The following is a 22,351-nucleotide window of genomic DNA, read 5'->3' on the forward strand; positions in this document are numbered from 1 at the left end:
CACCAAACTCTCGAGGGTGAACATGCTTGTTATAGCTCTTCGTTAGCTGCTCCTGGTAGGAAGCCAGATGGATCGAAGCCCTTTCTCTCCTCTCCTCTCCTCGGCGAGATCAAGCTCGATTTCAAGGGCCCTGTCATTACCTCCACTTTCAACCAACACGGTCCTGTTGGTCGGCAGACCAACTTCCAGAGGTATAACAGCCTCTGTTCCATATGCCAATGAATAGGGGGTCTCTCCCGTAGACCTCCTGGGCGTTGTTCGGTGAGCCCATAAAACTAACGGTAACTTGTCTGGCCATTTCCCTTTGGCTTTGTCCAGCCTTTTCTTGATCCCATCAAGAATTGTTTTATTAGAAGCCTCTGCCTGTCCATTACTTTGAGGGTAGGCTGGAGTCGAGTAATAATTCCTTATTCCATACTGAGCACAGAATGCTTTGAATTTCTTCTGAAATTGTGATCCATTGTCTATAATCAATGAGTAAGGGACCCCAAAGCGAGTGATAATGCTTTTCCACACGAACCTCTCTATCATAGGTTCAGTGATTTTGGCCAGTGGTTCTGCCTCAATCCACTTAGTAAAATAGTCAGTTGCCACAAGCAGGAACTTTCGATTCCCAGTCGCTTTGTGTAGTGGACCCACGATGTCCATCCCCCATTGAGCAAACGGCCAGGGACTTGTCAAAGGCACCAAATCCTCGGCGGGTGTTCGAATCATTGGTGAGAATTTTTGACACTTCTCACAAATCTTCACATACACCTTTGCATCTTAACGCATGTGTGGCCACCAGTAGCCTTGGGTAATTGCTTGGTGGGCAATGGATCTGCCTCCAGCATGGTTCCCACATGTTCCCTCGTGGATTACATGAAGAAATTTCTGCACCATCTCAGGATGCACACATAGCAAATATGGGCCTATAAAGGACTTCCTGTATAACTTATCCTCTGGGGACAGCCAGAACCGAGCAGATTTGATTCTTATCTTGTGAGCCTCCTTTTTGTCAGAAGGGAGTATCTCGTCTCGTAAGACTCCACAATTGGGTCCATCCAACTTGGTCCTTGGTTCACGTCCAAGACCAAGTCTACGTTCCTCCCAATGCTCGGCTCATTCAGATATTCTACTGCCACCTTCCTTTTGAACTCAGTTGGGACAGCTGCAGCCAACCAAGCTAATGAATCTGCATGAGCATTCTGCCCAGAGCTTATCTGTTCAATATACACCCTCTCGAAGTTATCAAGCAAGTCCTTGGCTGCCTATACGTAGGCCATCATCTTTTCATTTCGAGTTTCATATTCGCCGGACAGCTGGTTCACCACAAGCTGTGAATCACAATACACCCTAACCCGTTTTGCTTTTAGGGTCTTTGCACTCCGTAATCGAGCCAAGAGTGCCGCATACTTTGCTACATTATTCGATGCACTGAATCCAAGCCGAACAGATAGTTCAATTAGCACTCCTTCAGGAGGAAAAATGACAACACCAATTCCAGATCCAGTATTACATGCTGATCCATCGATGAATAGCTTCCATTCCATAGGATCCTGTTTGGCTGGGGGTTGATTCTTTATGGGTGATGTCTCTGTTGCTTGCTCCTTTCTCGTAGGAGGCAGGGGAGCTACAGTGGGAGAAAACTCTGCCACAAAATCAGCCAACACTTGGCCTTTGATTGCTGTGCGTGGCTGATAATCGATATCGTACTGGCTCAATTCGATAGACCATGTTGAGATCCTTCCCGAGAAGTCTGCTTTTCGTAGCAGTGATTTTAATGGAAACTCTGTGTAAATCACAACTTTGTGACTTTGGAAGTAGTGTGGCAGTTTCCTTGTGGCTGTCCTAAGTGCCAGGACAAGTTTTTCTAATAGCAGATATCTCGTTTCTACATCTAGCAGTGTCTTACTAACATAATAAATAGGGATTTGTTCCATCCCTAAGTCCCTCAACAGAACTGCACTTACTGCATGCTCGGAAACAGCTAAGTACAGAATTAAAGACTCACCTTGTTGCTGTGTTGACAAAAGTGGGGGTTCGGCCAGATACTTCTTCAGGTTCTAGAAGGCTTGTTCACACTCTGCTCCCCATTCAAATCCCTCCCTCTTTTGCAGCAATTGAAAAAAGGGTCTGCACTTATCACTTGACCTGCTGATGAACCTATTAAGTGCTGCAGCCATTCCAGTCAACCTTTGGACTTCTTTTGTGGTTTTGGGGCTTTGTAGCCTCTATAGGGCATCAATCTGATCAAGATTAACCTCTATCCCTCTCATGGTTACTAAATAACCCAGGAACTTTCCTGAACCAACTCCAAACGCACATTTCGAGGCGTTGAGTTTTAGTTTATATTCCCTCAAGATTTCGAAGACTTCTTTTAAATCAGTAATATGTCCCTGCTTATCTTGGCTTTTTACCACCATATCATCTATGTAGACTTCCATAGTCTTTCCAAACAGCTTTTTGAACATGATGGTTGCAAGTCTTTGGTATGTTGCCCCAGCATTCTTTAGCCCAAACGGCATAACACTATAGCAATACAACCCTCGTGGTGTAATAAACGAAGTCTTCTTTTGATCAGGCCCAAACATAGCAATTTGATGATATCCTCGATATGCATCAAGAAAGCTCATTCGCTCATAACCAGCGGTTGCATCAACCAACTGGTCAATTCTTGGAAGAGGAAAACTATCCTTTGGGCATGCTTTGTTTAGGTCTGTGAAGTCTACGTGGACTCGCCACTTCCCATTCTTTTTCTTCACCACCACGGTGCTGGATAACCATTATGGGTAGTAGACCTCGCGTATCGCTTTAGCCTCCAGTAAATGATCGACCTCTTCTATTACTGCATCCACATGCTGCACGGCTGCCCTCCTCTTTTTCTGAATGATCGGCTTATGTTGAGGATCTATGTTTAAATGGTGACAGATCACATCTGCATCCACTCCGGGCATCTCCTCTGGTATCCATGCAAACACATCGACATATTCCTTCAGAAATCTTATTGACTCAGTCTTTTCCTCTGCTGGTAATGATTCCCCAATTAAAAAATATCTTTCAGGATCAGTCTCGTTGATCTGAATCTTTTCCAAACCTTCAACCACTTTTTCAGCTGGGCTTCTTCCAACATCCTCGATAGTTGGTTGATCTGGTACTTCTAACGTATGAACATGGTGGACCTTTGGGGCTGTTTTGATGATGGAAATCAAACACTGTTGTGCCACTTTCTGGTTGCCTCTAAGTACCTCGATCCCATTTGATTCTGGGAACTTCACCATTTGATGGTAAGTCGAGGAGACTGCCCTCATCTTGTGCAACCATGTCCTTCCTATAATCGCGTTATAGGAAGAGGGAACATCGACTACTAAAAAATCTGTCCTCAACACCACTGACCCAGCCAGAACAGGTAGTGTTACCTTCCCAAGGGGCCAGACTGCTCCTGCACCGAAGCCGATCAGGGGTGTTGTAGATTGCTCTAAATCTGTTTGGGCCAACCCCAGCTTCTTGAACGCATCGTAGTACAACACCTCTGTACAACTTCCTGAGTGCACAAGAATCCTCTCAATGTCATATTCCCCAACTCGTAGGGTTACGACCAATGCATCGTTGTGGGGTATTTGGACCTCTCCTAGGTCATCATCAGTGAATGTTATGCTCTCATTGCACACATCATTCTATCGCCCTTTCTTGTTTCCCAATCGCATCACATGCTGATCGTGCTTGACTTGCCTTTGTAACAGCCTAACCTCATTTCTCGTATAAGGTGTGGCCAATCCATGTATCATATGGATTACTCCTTTAGGGTTCTGCTCGTAACTCAGCTCCATGGCTTTTCCTTTCTCCTTAGGATCCTCTTGGATAAATTCCTTGAGATAGCCCCGAGAGACCAAATCATCAAGGTGCCTCTTGTACATCTCACAGTTCTCGGTCATATGGCCCCAATCTTTATGGTAACTGCAGTGCTGATTCGTAGCACGCTTTGCATCCTTGTCTCCGCCTAGACTTGGTGGCCATTTAAAATATGGTTGATTCTTTATTCGATAAAGAATCTTATAAATTGGCTCCTTCCAAACCGTAGTGATGGAAAAGAAGGATTTGGGGTCAAGAGCTTGCTTATCCTTGTACGGCTCTTTCTTAGCCTGCCCATACTCCCTTCTCTCTCTATAAGTCTTGGGCTCTGGCTTATCCACCTTTTTGGCAGATGCTTTCGGCTGTTCGGCAACCGTCCTGCCATCCTCACGGAGTATGTCATCCTCCATTCTGGCGTGTTGCTCTATTCGTTCCATCAATTTAGCCAGTGTGCCTACCGGATGTTTATTCAATGAACGACGCAACTCTCCCCGAACAGGTAGACCAGTCTTGAAGGTAGCAATTGCGTACTCCTTACTGCAACTTTCAATCTCGTTGAAAGTCTCCTAGTACTTCTTTGCATAATCCCTGATCTGCTCGTTCTCCTTCTGTTTCATGGTGGAAAGACTCTCGAAGGTCTTTGGGGCTTTTCTGCTTGTTAAGAACCGAGCAGTGAATTCCTCGGCCAACTGCCTCCATCCTCGAATGGATCGTGGGGCCAGTTTATGAAACCAGGATAAAGCCACCTTGCCAAGACTGGAGGAAAACATCTTACACAAGATGGAATCATCCCCTTCATGCATAAACATAGCTTGTTGATAATGTTGTATGTGAGCCACGGGATCAATATTTGTCTCGTAAAGTACGAACGCACCGTGCTTCACTCTGCTCGGCAACCTAGCCTCTTGTAGCCTCTTTGTAAATGGGGAGGCCGCAATATTACTTAATGCCTTGCGTGCTGCTTCTCGTGCAGTCACTGTCCCATCCTCGAACTCCTTGGACTTGTGAGCCGTGGCTTTGGCCCAATCAGCATCAGGTCTCTCGTACCTGTCTCGATGGTGTTTCCTTGTTCCCTCCTCTTCGGGGGTGGAACTTCTGTCTCTGCTCCTCCATTTTCGTGAAGAAACCCTTCTCTCGGGTGTTCGGGTCTTGCTCCTCTCTTTACGTGGAGAAGCCCTATGTCGCTTTGGGGTTGGACTTCTGCTTCTGCTCCTTCTTCCTCGTGAATGAGCTTTTCTGTATTGTACCACAGCATACCCGCTGCCTCTAGAATTTCTTCGAGATAGTCCGGAATCCTCCGGATGTTCCCTGATTCTTTCTAATTCTCTGATCTCGTGCTCTCATTTTTTAATCAGACGAGCATACTCCTCGACTTCTTGCCTCTTTTTATCAAGAACGTCGTCGCTACAGTGCACACTCCTGGAGTGCGCGATCGATTCTTCCCCTCGATGGGATTTACTCCTTCTCGTGGATCTCGAAGCCGTCTTTCCATTTCTATTTTTGGAGTTGTAATGGACGGTAAGGGGGCGGTCCTTACTCGTGGTCCTCCTGTGCCCACCCTGGGGCTTTCTCGGAGCCCCAGGTGGTGATTTGTCCTTTCCTTCATTTAACACATCTTTTGGGTCGTGCGGTGTTGCTGGATTTACCTCCACCATGGTCGTATTTCAAAAGGGAACTCTTTCGTTTCCCACAGACGGCCCCAATTGTAGGGGGATGAAAACAATTGATGCTTCGGATCAACTGGACTGCAACGGCTTTCTCGGACCTCTTCACCGGAACCCTAATTCGTCGTCGGAACCCTACTCTGCAAAATAGACAGGGGGTGAGTGCACCTTTGCCTCTCGTGGCAAAGGCCCTCCGATGCCTAAGTTAGTATCACGTACTAGCAGTCAAATCCTAATTCTCAGTAGGAAAGCAATAAAAATGCAGTGTATTGCGTACCTTTTGCCTTTAGGTTTACCTCATATTTATAGATATGCGTATGCTTGTTGCCCAAGCATTCCTGTTGCCATAGGATTCCTAACTCGTATAGGAAACCCAAGAAATCAAGGATTCTCGTTTCCTTTATCAATTTATGGAAAAGAGTCCTTTTAGGATTCTTTTCCATAAAGAGCCAAACATCCCATACTCATTGGGTATCTTTCTCAGATCCTATTTTCTTGGGATCTTATTCCTTTATGGGACATGACTATTCTAGAATCTTCCAGAGTATTCCCTCTGCTCCTACTCTCGATTGGAGCTCTTTCTTTGTTCGGCCATCTCATGGCCGAACAGACGGCTTGGACCATTGACTTCTCATGTCACTGGTCCATATTGCCGAACACTTGTTTAACACGATGACTGTCCTGTCTATATTCAAACTATGGTCCCACGTACCATTTGCATTGCTTCTAACCCGTGATCCCTCGTATCACGTGCTTGGTTCTTGCTTCATCTGTTCGGCTGTTTTGTAACCGAACAGTCTGCTTTGGACAAGCTACTTCACATATAACTTGGTCCAATGTAATCGGAATGTCTCTAACTGTTGAACAGTCAGTTTATAGCCATGACTTCTCATATGATTGGCCCTTAATTTGCCGAACAGACTGCATGGATCAATGACTTCCCATATCATTGGTCCATATCGTTGTTCACCAAACTGCCCGGCGGTAAGTCCTGTCGTACTTACCACGTGCTCCCAAATATCACGTGTTCGGCAACAAAATGTATGTTCTCGGGAATACCTCCCTACAGGCCCCACTGTTCAGATAGAAGGCACCATGGTGGGGTAGTCGATTCCTTCTACACCCTCGGGGATCCTGCCTCTTGACCCCGTTCGGTAGCTCCGGGCGAAATTTCTTATAGCTTCGGCTAACTCTGGATCAGATCTACCAAAATTCGAAGCTTCGGAATCCACCGACCGATAGGATTCAGCCGAAGAGGTTGACTTCGAAGACTCTATACCTAGAAACAAATCAGTGCAGGGGATGAGACCGTTAGCGATTTGCATGGCCAGAAGTCTAAGTGCCTATGTTCGGTGTTCTATGTTGTTCTGAGAGACCTCAGGTTTGCTCGGTTACTTCCCGAACGAAAACTCTTCGGGAGAAACTCCGAAGAAGGGATTCCTACCGTTCAGGGACAGGTTTGGGAGCCCTAAGTGTCTCCATTGGAGATACAATGATTTAAAAAGCTTAATACGAATCGCTAAATTTCTTAAATGAATATTCCTTTGGGAAAAGCACCTACTTAAATGTACCATCTTGTACGGAAGAACACGATTTGAAGGTGTTCATGTGTTCTTCTGAACGCCTGGGGAACCAGGCGATTGTTTTAGTATAAACAAAAAGGGAAAAACCAACTTTGAGGGGGCAAAAACATTCGAAAATAATCAAAATGCATCGAGAAATAGAAGAACTCGAGCAGTACCTGAAAAATCAAGAGAAATCTGTGATCGAAACCTTTAAATCTGCAAATTTCTGGCAATTTTTGGTCTGAAGCGGCACCTGAACAGGAAAACGATCGAGAATGAGAGAGAAAGTGATTTTCTCTCTCCTTCCCTTACCCCTTTTATACTGAGTACAGAATTCGAAGCGGTCTTTAGCCCTGGCCGTTGGATTTGGGCGGGAGACTGATGTGACGCTCGATGAAGGACACGTGGCAGGTATGAAGCGTGCCGTACCACTACCCAATGAAATCGTGACACCTGGCATCGATTCAAATCGACGGTTACAGAAGCATTTAATGAAAGCTGCACACACATATCGAAGCATTCCAAACATTCTTTGTCTGTTCAACTTCAACAGTTTGTCCAGTCATTCGTTCTTCGGATTTATGTCGACGTTCGGCCAAATTGTTATTCAACTCCTCCTTCATTTCCGAGCAAGCAAAGAAGGAGTTGAGGGGCTATTGTAAGGGGCTGAAATATCCGAAGGATCATAGGGTTCACAAGGTCCTTAAGGGGGGATGAAGGTTCGCACACTATTTGACCCGTCATCTAAGCTGTCTCAGTTCACCTGTAAATAAGTTTGGGCTTCGGCTTGATATGCCAATATCTATCCGAAGGATAGCCGGAACCACGAGTACTTCACCGAACGTCATAAGCTATATCCGAATGTACGTACACTTGAGTTCGCTCGGGGGTCTTACCAAACGCACGGGTAAGAACATCCACTTGTTCGGATAAGTTTCTCTTCGGTAAGGACACCAAACGCTTGGATAATTCCGTATGGCAGAAGTGGGTCCCGCCGAGTGCAGGTGATTATGGAACCTTCCATAAATATCTACTGATAAGTAGGCTGTCTTTTCTGATATTCGAAGTGACATCTCTGAACGATGTGACCTTTCTGACATCGACCCATGTGGCTCTGTAAGACTTGGGAAGTGGTGTTCATTAAATGGCCCTGCTACAAGGCGCCAATCGAGCAGAACGTAACACGTGGAAAGTATGACCAACTTGCTCAGCACTCCACCCCCTTTGCCTATAAATAGAAGAGCAACATCATTAAGAAGGGGGCTCTGGACTCTTGAACAACAGCATTCTTCTCTCTATCAGCATATTTTCTCACTAAACTTCTTCTCTTCTCCACCTACTGACTAGTTCGTCGGAGCTTCTTCCCAGAGGAACAACCCCTTCCGGTTCTGCAGGTACATCAAGATTGGAGTTAGCTCTCACCGTTCCACACACGAAGATAGCTACACAGGAAGGTTCACAAAGAAATCACGCCCCCACACTCACAAACGCCCTGATGTATATAAATATAAAGGAAATTGGTAGCCAGTGGCGTATAAATATAAAGAAAAAGCCTAAAGAAACACGTCGTTTATACACTCGGTTGCACATCTACATGAATTGAAGGCTCCACGCATGCAGGTACAATGTGTGCAAATTTGGTTTTGTCCCTACCACTTATGATATTTTAGAACAACTTGTAGTTTCAAGTGTGAAAATAAAACATGTAGAGATGTCATTATTGGCACCGTAAGAGAGAATCCTACATTCGTGAGTTTCGTTTAATCATCCGTCATCTGAAAGCTGAAGTTAATTTGTTCCGCTGCAAAAAGCCCAAGCAGATCCAAGAAACAAAAAAAAAAAAACTTAGATTTGAAAAACTAAATGTATCTGACCAACAATCGTTCAAAAATAATGGGGAGATAGCAGGTGATATTCTCCTGTTAGTGAGAGAGTCTCAACCATTTTACAAAAATGAAGGAAGCACAGCCGGCCAAGGGTGGGTGCAAGCCCGGCCCCCTGGGCTGGGGCCACACACAAGTTCTTTTGTAAACACAAACAACATGGTTATATGTACATAATATTGCCGAGAGAAGTGACATAATCAATTGACATTCTTTAAGGTCTTATTGGGAAGAGCGTGATTTGTTCACTAAGTTGTTTTGGTGTAGAGGAATTTTTTTAAATTGAAGTTGATAAAAACTTATCTTTTCTCTCTAGCATCTGTAGAGAGAGGAGCCGTCAACTCTCTCCATTACTCTGTAATATTTAATGATTGTGTTTGCATTAGCAGACAGCAAACAATGTAGGGGGGGGGATCGACATATATATGCTAGAGCTAGAGTAAAATAATAATTTTTTGAACACATAAACTTTTTTCGAGAAATTAAACCGAGAACCACCGACCACTCACCTACCGATTCTACACTGACGAGCCCGTGGAGCCTTCGGTCATGGCCTCGGTAATCTAACCGGACCACCATTAACCGAGGCCTCATATCAGCATGGGCCAGTGTATATCCTTCTGTTTACTCGGTTGGTATCGAGTCCCCTGTCTACGCGTCAGTTAAATACCGAAGCGTGCATTCCGTTAAAGCCTCTTGGAAGAATGTTGCATACCAAGAGGGGACCAAGAGCGACACGTGGCGGAAAGAATCATCTAGGCCAGGTCTGGCCATGTGCTTCGTAACCGTCTTATCCGGTGCGTCATCTAAGACGTCACCCGAGGCGGTTACCTAAGCGTGACCTCCACGCACTAGCTTGGAGGCCAAGTTAACCTAGGTCTATAAATACAAAGGGATACTCATCTTTGAGAGGTATGCCATCTTTCCCTAACCCTAGACCTGAAAACATCTCTCCTTACATCTAACTTGATCGTCGGAGGGTCACTAGGCTATTCTAGCCTTAGTGACTTGTTGCAGGTTCAGCGGCGGAGGAACAGAGCAGCGGAAGAGAAGTACTAGTTCAGGCCAGGTCCCTCCTCCTAAATCGAACCCCTACAATTGGCGACTCTGCTGGGGACCTAGCCACCCTTTCAACTTTCACCTCCCCCTTTCAGCTCCGTTCAAACGTCCAGAATCAAACATGGTGGAGATCGACGACGCACATCACGGTGGTACCGCCCACGGGCTCGGTTCCCTCGTGGACCACAGCCTGGCTTCTAGCGGAGCGGCCGCCCTTGGAAAGACCCATGTATCCGTCGGAATTGGCGCTGGAGCGTCAGCTCCAGACGCAGGCCCATCTTCCGAGCTCCACTCCTACATCCGCCATCTCGAGCGAAAAATCGACGACCTCACAATGGTCATGGACCGCGATAGACACGTTCGAGATGAGTTGGCGGAGATCAAGCATCTCCTTATCTCCCCATCTCATTCCTCCGGGAGCCGCGACGGAAGAACAAACCGTCACACCCCCACACGCAGTCAGGAAGCCGGTCACCTACTAGAGCACAGACCCCGCCCCTCAGTCAAGGATCGTCTCGAGTCACCAAGGGCGGCGGACACTCGAGCCCCAAAAGACACATCGCGCAGGGACCGTTCTCGCTCTCCTGTGCAACTTCGAAGGAGACCATCGGCCTTTGACAGGCTCGGTGGTGGGAGCTTCTCTGCTTCCTCCACCCACTCGGTCCTAGTGGGCAGGACAAGCCGGGAATCTACCCCTAGCCTCACAAGGGCAGCCAGGGGGGATGACGGCCTTGTCGAGATCCAGACTCGGGGATACAGCGAGCGCCTGAAGGGCCCCCGACCTAGAAGTCCCATCGTCTCGCACCCCGGTGGCGCACACAGCAGGAGCCTGATCACCGAGCGCCTCGAGCCCTCTGCTCGGGACAGCTACCGCCATCACCGCCAAGAGCGTTTTTCCAGAAGATCGGTTAGTATTGTTCCAAAGAGAAAGGAACATGAACGATTGGACAAACTTGTCCCCAAGAAGCGTACAGCGACTGAGTGTCCAAACGGCCCCGACCGTTCGATCCGACCTCATCGCGACGCGCGGCTTACAGGACTCACGACCTCTCCCTTTACGAGAGAGATCGACTCGGTTACCCCCCCCCCCCCCCAAGGGATTCACCCAACCCAAGTTTGCCAAATACGACGGCAAGACCGAGGCGCACACTCATCTGGTTAAGTATAAAACTGTCATGTCTCTGTTTCTTTGGAATGAACCCTCGGACGACGCCTTCCTGTGCAAAGTGTTTCCTGCAAGCGTCGGCAACCTAGGTCTCACTTGGTTCAATCAACTACCGGCTCGGTCAATCTCCTCGTTCGATTCCCTCTGTGATGCCTTCATGGCCCGGTTCGTAACGAGCAACAAGCACGAGAAGGAGATCGACTCCCTCTTAGCCCTCCGCAAGAGGAACGACGAAACGCTTCGGCAGTACGCCGGCCGTTATTGGGAGTTATTCAACGAGATAGAGGGTTGCGACGGCGTCATCTCTGCCCGAGGATTCAAGCTCGGTCTCACCTCCCAAGAGGAGCAAGTCTACGACGACCTCGCTCGCCATAAGCCAAACTCCATGAAGAACCTTATGACTCGAATTGAGGGCTGGTGTCAACTCATCGAATCCAAGGCAAAGAGAGGCATTGGGAAGCCCACGAGTTCGAAGACGTTAAACACCTCGGTATCCATACCGGCTCCCGCACCTGTCCCAACACCGAAGAAACAGGTCAACACCATCAAGCAGTCGCCGAGGAGGGGACCGAAGCCAAGTGACTTCAACGCCGGAAAAACCGTCTTCACCATTCCCATCTACCAGATCATCGACCAAGTGAAGGACCAGCCCTTTTTCTCTTTCCCAAATCAAAAGCTAAGAACCGAGAATGGGAAAATCAAGAATCCCATCGTCCGATGCAGTTACCACAGAGAACAAGGTCACTTCACCACAGCTTGCAAGCCCTTCAAAGCCTACTTGGAGCAGCTTGTCGCGGGAGGCCACCTCGGCAACTTCATCCATCACGAAAAGACGACGGCTCGGGTGCAACGGACCGAAACAAATACGGAGGAAGAGGTCCAGACAATCCACGTCATACACGGTCCATTGAACCCCGAGGCCGCTCGTGTCATCCGGGCCGAGTTGAATGAAGCGTCCTCCTCCAAGCAGGTCATGTTAGTCGGCCCCGAACCAAAGCGCCCTAGAACCGATGACGATTCCAAATGGACGATAACGTTTATCGAGAAGGATCTCGACCGCGTCCAGCTTCCCCACAACGGCGCCCTCGTGGTCACGCTACGCATCGGAAATTTCAACGTCCATCGCGTCCTCGTAGACCAGGGTAGCTCGGTCGAAGTCATGTATTACTCTCTTTTCAAGGATCTGAAGATTCCCGAGACCGACCTCCGTCCCTCCGAAGTTCCCCTTATCGGCTTCAACGGAGCTCCTGTCTGGTCCATCGATATGATCACTCTTCCTGTCCGTGCCGGCTCGGTAACTCTTGAGATGGAATTTGTGGTAGTTGACGTCCCTGGCGCTTACAACGCCATTGTCGGTCGAACCTGGCTGCATAAGCTTAAAGTGATTGCCTCCACTTATCACCAAGTGGTACGTTTCATTGGCACTCACGGGCACCAGGAAGACTTGTACGGAGACCAGACCGCGGCCAAGCAGTGCTACGTCAACGCCGTCCGAAGCACCAAACAGACCTCCCGGGTGAATCTCATTGAAGCCCCCGAAGCCCCAGTTTTGGAGGACGTCGGCAGATCCCCCGACGACAAAATCGTTGAAGATGTGGCCACCATCCCAATAACCGAAGACGGCTCCCGTTTCTTCCTTGTCAGTTCCTCACTTAGTGACACTGATCGGAATGAGACGGTAGCTTTTCTCAACTGAAACATTGAAGTGTTCGCCTGGACACCAGATGAGATGCCCGAGCTCGACCCCTCTTTCATCTGCCACGAGCTCAACATCGACAAAGCCAAACGACCGGTCGTACAAAAGGCACGACGGTCCTCTCTTATCCACTCCGAGGCTGTCATTGAAGAAGTCAATCGACTCCTGAACGTAGGGGCAATCAGAGAGGTCCAGTATCCCAAGTGGCTGGCCAACACCGTCGTGGTCAAGAAAAAAACGGCAAATGGCGTGTCTGCGTCGACTACTCAAACCTCAACGACGCCTGCCCAAAGGACTTCTTTCCTCTTCCCCGTATCGACCAGCTCGTCGACGCCACCTCCGGACACGAGCGACTCAGCTTCTTGGATGCGTACCGAGGCTATCACCAGATTGCCATGAGCGAAGGCTACATCGAGAACACCGCCTTCATTACCCCCCACGGGATCTTCGGTTACCTTGTCATGCCCTTCGGTCTAAAAAATGCAGGGGCAACTTTCCAGCGAATGATAACCAAGATGTTTGAGCAATTACTAGGCGATACTATGTTGGCGTACATTGACGACATGGTGGTCAAAAGTTTGCCCGCCGGTGATCATCTCACTCACCTCGCCGAAGTCTTTGAGATACTCAAGAACCACAAGCTCCGCCTTAATGCCGAGAAATGTGTCTTCGGTGTTAGCTCCGGCAAATTTCTTGGCCACCTAGTCTCCCGACGCGGTATTGAGGCGGATCCTTCCCAGATTCGCACCATTGATCAGCTCTCGGCTCCCCACAACAAGCACGATGTTCAGCGTCTAACCGGCATGGCTGCAGCCCTCAACCGATTTATAAGTCGTTCTTCGGACAAATGTCAGCCCTTCTTCGCACTCCTGAAGGGCAGCCGACGAAGCTTCAATTGGACGGAAGACTGTGACTGAGCCCTCCAACGACTAAAGGAGTATCTTTCCGTGGCTCCACTCCTCGTCACTCCTCAAAACCAGGAGGACTTGTTCCTCTACCTAGCTGTCTCTCCGCACGCTGTAAGCTTGGTGCTCGTCCGACAGGAGGGCCGGGAGCACCAGCCAATTTATTACTCTAGCAAAACCATGACTCCCGCCGAGATGCGTTACCTCCCCCTGGAGAAGCTCGTGCTCGCCCTCATTTCAGCCTCCCGAAAGCTTGCCCCCTACTTCCAGTCGCATCGCATCATCATCCTGACCGAGTTCCCCCTCAAATCTCTTCTCCGGAAGGCCGATCTCTCCAACCGAATCTCACAATGGGCCGTTGAGCTTGCCAATTTTGAAATCCACTTTCAGCCTCGGACAGCAATAAAGGCTCAGGTGCTGGCCGACTTCATCGCAGAGCTTACACCGCCCAACGTATCCGCTTCGGCACCCACCCCGAGCACCGAAGCAGTACTCCAGGCCAACCCTAGCAAAACATGGCAGCTTTTTCACGGAGATGTTTGGAAACTGTATGTCGATGGCGCATCCAACAGCCGAGGCGCAGGCGCAGGCGTCGTTCTTCTCTCACCCTCCGGTGTCTTACACGAAAGCTCATTCTCCATCAATTTCCCAGCCTCTAACAACGAGGCCGAATATGAAGCGTTGATCTCCGGACTCAAGACTGCCGAAGCCATTGGCATCGAAGAGCTCGTCGTTTACAGCGACTCCCAGTTGGTGGTTAACCAACTCTGTGAAGAATACGAAGCTCGGGATGACCGCATGCGTACCTACCTCAGCACTGCAGTCCAGCTCATTAAACGCTTCAACGCAATCAGAGTCGAGCATATCTCTAGGGAACAAAACGCCCATGCCGACGCCCTCGCAGGGCTCATTTCGGCATTCTCATGTACCGGACACCGCTCCATTTCCTTAAATTCTATTGACAAGCCCAGTTTTGAGCTCGAAGATCTACAAAAGGAAGTACTCAACATAGAGCTTGGCCCGAGCTGGATGGATGAAATCGTCCTTTACCTGAGGGATGACTCCCTTCCCACTGACAAAAAGGAGGCTCACCGACTCCGAAACAAAGCTGCTCTCTTCTGGCTCAATCCTAACGGCAAGTTTTACTGAAGATCATTTACCGGGCCGTACTTATTGGTTGGGCACCCACACCAAGTTTCGGGCATCATTGAAGAGCTTCATGCCGGCGACAGCGGTTGTCACTCCGGTGGACGGTCGCTCGCCCACCGAGCCCTCACTCAGGGATATTGGTGGCCGACAATGAAGAAGGATTCTGAAGAGTTTGTCAAGCGTTGCAAGAAGTGTCAGATGTTCGCTCCCATTATCCATCAGCCGGCCCGGGACCTTAGCCCTCTCACCAGCCCCTGGCCCTTCTCCCAATGGGGCATGGATATCATTGGAAAGCTCTCAGTCGCTCCGGGTGGATTCAAGTTCCTCTTAACCGCAATCGATTATTTCTCAAAATGGGTCGAGGCCGAGCCCCTGGTAACCATCGAAGAAATAGACGTCATCCGCTTTGTGTGGCGCAACATCATCTCACGCTTCGGTGTGCCGTTCGCCATAATTACTGACAATGGAAGGCAGTTTACAGGGCAGAAGTACCGGGCTCTGCTTGACGAATACGACATCAAATGGGACACATCCACCCCGGCTTACCCCTAGGGCAACGGACAGGCTGAGGCTGCAAACAAGGCAATTTCATCTGGACTTAAGCGACGACTCGAGTCACGACGAGGAAAATGGGCCGAAGAGCTACCCAGGGTACTCTGGGGCTACCGTACGACGCCTCGGCGATCCATCGGTCGCACTCCTTTCTCCTTGGCATTCAGAATGGAGGCGGTCATCCCACTCCAAGTCGGACTCTCAACAATGAGAACATAAAATTTTGATGAGTCGGTCAACAACAACACCATTGCTTCGGACCTCGATTTAGCCGAAGAAGAACGGGACAACGCCAGGATCAAGCTCGCTTCATACCAACAGGAGGTTGCAAAGGGTTACAACCGAAGCATGCGCCTCAGGTCGTTCAAGCCTGACGATCTCGTTTGGAAAAAGGTGGTGGAGAAGTCCAAAAAGCGAAAGCTAATGCCCAATTGGGAGGGTCCCTACCAAGTTCTCAAGCACCTCGGATCGGGTAACTACAAATTGGAGAAGCTGGATGGTACCCCCATTGCTAAGTCATGGAATGCAAATAACTTGAAGAAGTTCTACGGATAGTGCTCGGTTACCGAAGCCCGTTTGCTCTTTATTACGTTGCATTTCCTTTTAAGAAAGTTTTGAAGGCAATCTGCTTATGTATTGACAATACTCCACCGAGTTTTAATGAGAATTATCTATTTGGCACTATTCGTACACTGATTGTTTAAATTACTTATACTTGGTCCGTTCTTGCCCGGACCATTTTATACCGACTTCAGGGATATTGTTCTCCCATAGGTGATACCCTCGGACAAAATTCCCACCAAGTCGCCCAGGCCTCTTCGGTCGTCTGGATTTTTGGTCACTCGCTCTAAGGATACTCGGCCTCTCTCCGAGCCCTTTATACTGACCCACCAGAAGTTTCCCACTGCTCGGACTCGCTGCGTCATGAACCTATGGCAGAAGCCCTACCCCTTCGTGACCCCGGCCTACGTCCCCTAGCAGTAATACCATCTCGCGTCTGCCCGATAGGCTCATTTCTATTAATAAGCAGGGGCGTGCAAATCGAAAATTCATTAAACAGTTGCTTTTGATTCGATCCCTACCGACCCTCCTACTAGTAGGGGCTTCGGATCAAGTCACTTTTTCTTGATTAAACATCTTTTTTATGATTCGCAAAACTCTTCGGTTACTGCTTCGGTTAAACCTGTTTCTACAAGCTTTTAAAGTCTAACCGAAGCAGGGGCATCATAACCCAAGGAGCAAACCAATCATACAAGATAACATTCAAGAAAAGAGAGCATTCATTCACAAAGCATTATGGGTTTCCAACAATCCATAAACAAAAAGTTACTGCTTCAATATCAAATATTTACAAACTCTGGAACAGCAAATTCCCAATGTTCGGAGCCGTCCAGTCAAAAGTTACAGAATTCAAAGACAAGTAAAAGAAGACACTATCCTAAGAGCGAGCAGAGTGGTCGAGCTGGTCCTCGGACGCTGGGGCATTTGGATCGGCTTGGTTCCCGAGGCCTTGGTCCTCGAGTGCAGGCTCCACCACCTTCTCCTCTTCTTCTGGAAGGACAAGCTCCTCGGAAGGCGCCTCGGGGAGTATCCGGAGGTCAGAATCTTCAGGGAGGTTGAGCTTCCTCAACAAGGCTTCATGGCCGAACCGAAGGCCGTCCAAGAATCGGTCCCGATGCAGCTCAGCCTCAATCTCCCGAACCTGCTTTTTGTACTCTACTCCGGCTGCATCCCAGCCTTCATCGTAGCCTCCCTTCCTCGCGAAGTCAACCTTTGTGGCCCGGGTGACTCGCAGTGTGTTGGCATCCTCCTCGGCCTTGGCGGCTCTGGCCTCTGCCTTCACTCTCTCCCTGTCGCACCTTCGGAAGTCCGCCAGGTAGAGCTCGCAAGTCTCCTGAGCCAGCTTGAGGTCTTCCTCCTTCCTAGCCAGCTCCCAAGCAAGTTTGTCGGTCTTTTCTTCCTGCTTTTTGCATCTGTCATTGATAGCCAATGCCCGAGCTCCAGCCTGCAAAACAAGAAAAGAGAAGAAATTCAACAAGTGCAAACTTTCAGATTGAAGAAAATGGGACGCAAACCATTGACTTACATTGAAAAGCGCTTGAGCTATCTCGGCCGTGATGTCCTCGGTCAAGCCGGTGACAGCCTGGGCATCCCTCGGAAGAATGCTTCCTTGGAGCATCCCGAAGGCCACGCCGAGGTTCTTGACACTGTCGGCGTGGTGGATCGGGCGGCCAGCAAAGTGGCGAAACTCCGGAGCCCAGGGGAGCTCCCTCAGATTGACCCAAGAGCCCTCCTTCGGTCCTCCGGTTTCCCCCCCGGGCTCTCCCTACTCCTCCTCGATCAGGATTGTCTCCTAACCTCCCACATCTCCACCTTCCCCCTCCCGCCGAGTCCTCTTCTCCGGGGGCTCCTGCGGTGAGATTGGGGTCGCCCTTGAAGTCCCGGCACCAGGAGTACCGGGGACTGTTCCCCTGCCCCGACCAGCAGGTCTTCGGCGCCTGAGGTTCAGCACCTCCCGAGTTCCAGGACCCGCCATCTCCGCGCTCAAGCCGGTCCTTTCTGGCGTCTCCCGGTCGACTTCTTCTCGGATAACTCCCCGAGGAGCAGATGTGCTACCCTCGGCTTCGTTCTCCCCGCCTGTCCTCTCCCCTCTTCCCACACCTCTTCCGGTTCTACCTCCTCGGCCTGCCCTCGGAACCCCCTGCTGCCTTGGTTTCTTCTTCAAGAAGCTCATATAAGTTGGGACGTACCCGAGCAGTTCCGGAGCGTACCGACTGGTGATGGGAATGCCGAAGGCCGCTGTAATTCAGGCCCGGTCAGCTCTCTCCCGAAGCTGTTGAACGATTCCCTCGGCTGCAAGGCAAAATCAAAACAAGGAATCAGTACAAAATACACAGGGCTTAACGAAAACATACGAAACATTTACCGAAGAGTAAATTCTACCGACTAGGAGCCCCGGTTCCAAATTGCACTCTGGTTGTGGTATCAGCATTCTCCCCGGGCCCGAACATAAAATTGCCGGTCACCGATATGTATATGTTTGCCCACTCCTCGAAATCAGGGAGACGATCGACAAGGAACGTGTCGTACCCCGTTCTGCACGAGAGATAGTAGCGGTTGCTCTCTCGGTTGACTCCTAGGAGGTACACGCCGAAGAGCTCCTCGACCCCAAAGGTCAAGTTGAACTGCCTCCTCAGCTCAATAATGCTTGTGATGATTCGGTAGGAGTTTACCGTAAGCTGGGAGGAGGTAAGGGAAACAGTTTGGAGAACTCGTCGGACGAATTGGTGAAGGGGGAATCTGATCCCTCCCTCAGTGACTGCCATCAAGGGAAAAATCAATTCCCCCGGTCGGTGAGGAAGGGTCTTGGGGTTGTTATCTGGAAGCAGCCGGACCTCTACGTCCGAAGGGATGCTCGGCGAGGGCAGCCGGTGTTCCATTGAAGTATTGGTTCAAGTAAGGGCACGGCCTCATCGGCCTCCTTCGTCCCCGAACCTCCTCGGGGGCATCGGCGAATGGGCCCAGTCCGTGGCCCGAAGTACTTGGGACTTCCATCTCCTGAGGAGCGAAGGTTGTAGCGGGGCGTGAAGCTCTAAGGGGGTCTGAAGGCTCGATGATGTCCAATGGAATTCGGTAAACGGCCTGGGCACGACACTCCTCAAAAATTTCCTCGAGATCGGCAGAAAGGGAGCTACTGGTACTGTCCGAGGAGACTTCAATGACCATTCGCCCCTACCTAGCAAGAAAAGACGTGCAAAAACCCGTTAGCTATATGCTCAGGGAAAAGCAACATGACCTAGCAAACAGGGGCGAAATGGTCATCGCTCCTCGGTAAGTTTCTGGGGACCTCTCCCCGAGAAAGGTCCCCGAGGCTGGTGGTCGTATCTATAGTCTCGGGTTGAAGATTGGCCTAGGGAAGAATGTGGGCCTCGGGTTGAATCTGGAGCTCGGGAAAACTAAGAGCAACGCTGGAGAAGCCCAGCGCCGTAGGGTGAACAGCGGCGAGCGGCGGAACAGTCGCAACGCTTAAGAAATGTGGATTAAAGGGAAGAAGAACTTCTAAAAAACAGTCAAAACATGAAAACCAGCAACTGGAGATCGTCATACCTGAGTTTCGTGACGAGATCCGCGTCCAAAACGCTCAAAATCTCAATTGAATGCTGGAAACAGACGGCGGCGGCGGTTCGACTTCAGAAGCAGAGAGAGAGTAGTCGTTTTCCCTCTGTCTTCCCTATTTATAATAGGAGAGACGGAGAGGAGCGCGGGAAACGAAGCGTCGTGCACCGAGCCGTCAGATCTTCGACGCGTGTCGCCATCGGACGGCCAGAGTTGAGGGGTCTGCACCGAGGACAGGCGCCGAATTTTCAGACCTTAGGCGTGATGACGCGTGTCACCGAAGCGACGTTTCGTACCAATTAACTGACATGGCATGTGCCGAGACAGCCTTTTTATTCTGAGACCTCGGCAACTGCTGACATGTGGCTCTTCTCTGGCGCGGGTTGAGCAGAATCTATCGAAGCAAATTCACTCTCCGGTTATTCTCTAAAAAGGATCAAGGCCTGATATTTCATACGATGGGATCAAGACCCTGAAGCAGAAGTGCAAAGCTCCAGGGGCTTGAGGGGCTATTGTGGAGACTTCGGTCATGGCCTCGGTAATCTAACCGGACCACCATTAACCGAGGCCTCATATCAGCATGGGCCAGTGTATATCCTTCTGTTTACTCGGTTGGTATCGAGTCCCCTGTCTACGCGTCGGTTAAATACCGAAGTGTGCATTCCGTTAAAGCCTCTTGGAAGAATGTTGCATACCAAGAGGGGACCAAGAGCGACACGTGGCGGAAAGAATCATCTAGGCCAGGTCTGGCCATGTGCTTCGTAACCGTCTTATCCGGTGCGTCATCTAAGACGTCACCCGAGGCGGTAACCTAAGCGTGACCTCCACGCACTAGCTTGGAGCCCAAGTTAACCTAGGTCTATAAATACAAAGGGATACTCATCTTTGAGAGGTATGCCATCTTTCCCTAACCCTAGACCTGAAAACATCTCTCCTTACATCTAACTTGATCGTCGGAGGGTCACTAGGCTATTCCAGCCTTAGTGACTTGTTGCAGGTTCAGCGGCGGAGGAACAGAGCAGCGGAAGAGAAGTACTAGTTCAGGCCAAGGTCCCTCCTCCTAAATCGAACCCCTACAGAGCCCATTTCGGGTCCCGCACGGATGATCCGAGCAATTCAATAATTTTAAAGGAAAACCTTGAGTGGGCCCCGCAAGAAGAAGCTCAATCTGATATGTATTGGTGCTCGATCTAATCTTTCCATCTTTCACTCCATTTTTCTTAAATTATTGAACTGCTTTGAGCAACCGTGCGGGACCCAAAGTGGGCCCCGCGGGCCCTTCGGTGTAGAATTGGTAGGTGAGTGGTCGGTAGCTATAGCATCCTCCCAATTTTTTATTTTGATATCATGTAAAATTCGTGACAAAAAATCCATCGGAGTGATCAAAAAGACGATATATATGTAATTTTATTTTTATCCTCGAAATTCAAATTTTCTTATTCCTACAAAAGAGAAAAGGAAAAAATGGGGCTGTATTTGCATTATTTAGCGGGATAGAATCACAAAGAAGTAATTAATGGATAGACAATCGGATTAGCACCATTGGCGAGATTACTGTAGCCACCAAAGAAGTAATCATGATGAGGACAAAATTAAGGGGGATATTCTATGCATCGGGTGCCGCCACGTGATGTTCCTTCAAACTTTTTCTCCATCACAGATTGTGGTAGAGTTCATACATTTTTTATTGGATCCCACCATAATGTGCGGTGGATAAGGGAGCCTCGAGCATCACGTGGCGGTGCACAAGAGCATAAAATAATTTTTCGGATTGAAGTGTTTCTATGTTAGGTATCAACATTGATGGGTAACAGGAGTAGTGTAATGCAATTGATTACGTCTAGAAAATTATAACTGATTACAATTCTCTGCACTTCGTTAAATATATCAATGATAGGGAGCAAGAACTGATGGTTTACTGGAGCAGCAGCGCAGTTGATCGATTGCGTCTAAGAAATAATAACTGATTACAGTTCTCTGCACTACGTTAAATCAACGTTGGGGATCAAGAGAGCTGTTGAGGCCGGTTATTGGAGTAGCATAATGCAATTGATTGCGTTTAAGAAATAATTACTGATTACAGTTCTAAGCACTTCAATATTAAATCAATGTTAGAGATCAACAATTGTGGAGATTACTTGAGTAGCATAATGAAATTAATTAGATGATTCCGTCTAAGAAATAACTCATGATGCTTATAGTTCTCTACACTTGTGAAACTGTACACCATTCTTCTACTCTATCGAAAACACGTTGTATCCATATTGGAAGCTGAAATTTTGAAGTCAATTTTGACATGCAAATTTGTGGCCAATCGCGATTTGCCATTGTTACCAAGGTCTAATTAATAGGGCACAATAGTTTTTTTAATTAGTCAAAAAGGCAATAGTTTTATTGATAGAAAACACAGATAACAATGATCTCTCTAAATTATAGTCAATCTCACAATCCATGATCCAATTGATGCATTATATCTACTGTATTACTTTTTGGTGGAATTTATACAGTAACACATATAACGTTATCTGTTCTTTTCTTTTCTTTTTTTTAAAAAGAAGATACAGAGAACGGTTAACATAGATTGTCTGGGACAACGTTATCTCTTTGCTCTTTTTAAAAGATACAAAGAATAATTAACACGAATAACAGTATTTGTTATTTTATTTTTAAAGAGAGAAAAAGAATAGATTGTGAGTGATAAAGTTATCTATTTCTATTTGCTTGACGATTTCCTAGTCCTAAATTAATGGGTTGCCTCAAGCGTAG

This window comes from Rhododendron vialii, chromosome 1a (genome assembly GCF_030253575.1).
Source record: "Rhododendron vialii isolate Sample 1 chromosome 1a, ASM3025357v1".
Taxonomy (NCBI): Eukaryota; Viridiplantae; Streptophyta; class Magnoliopsida; order Ericales; family Ericaceae; genus Rhododendron; species Rhododendron vialii.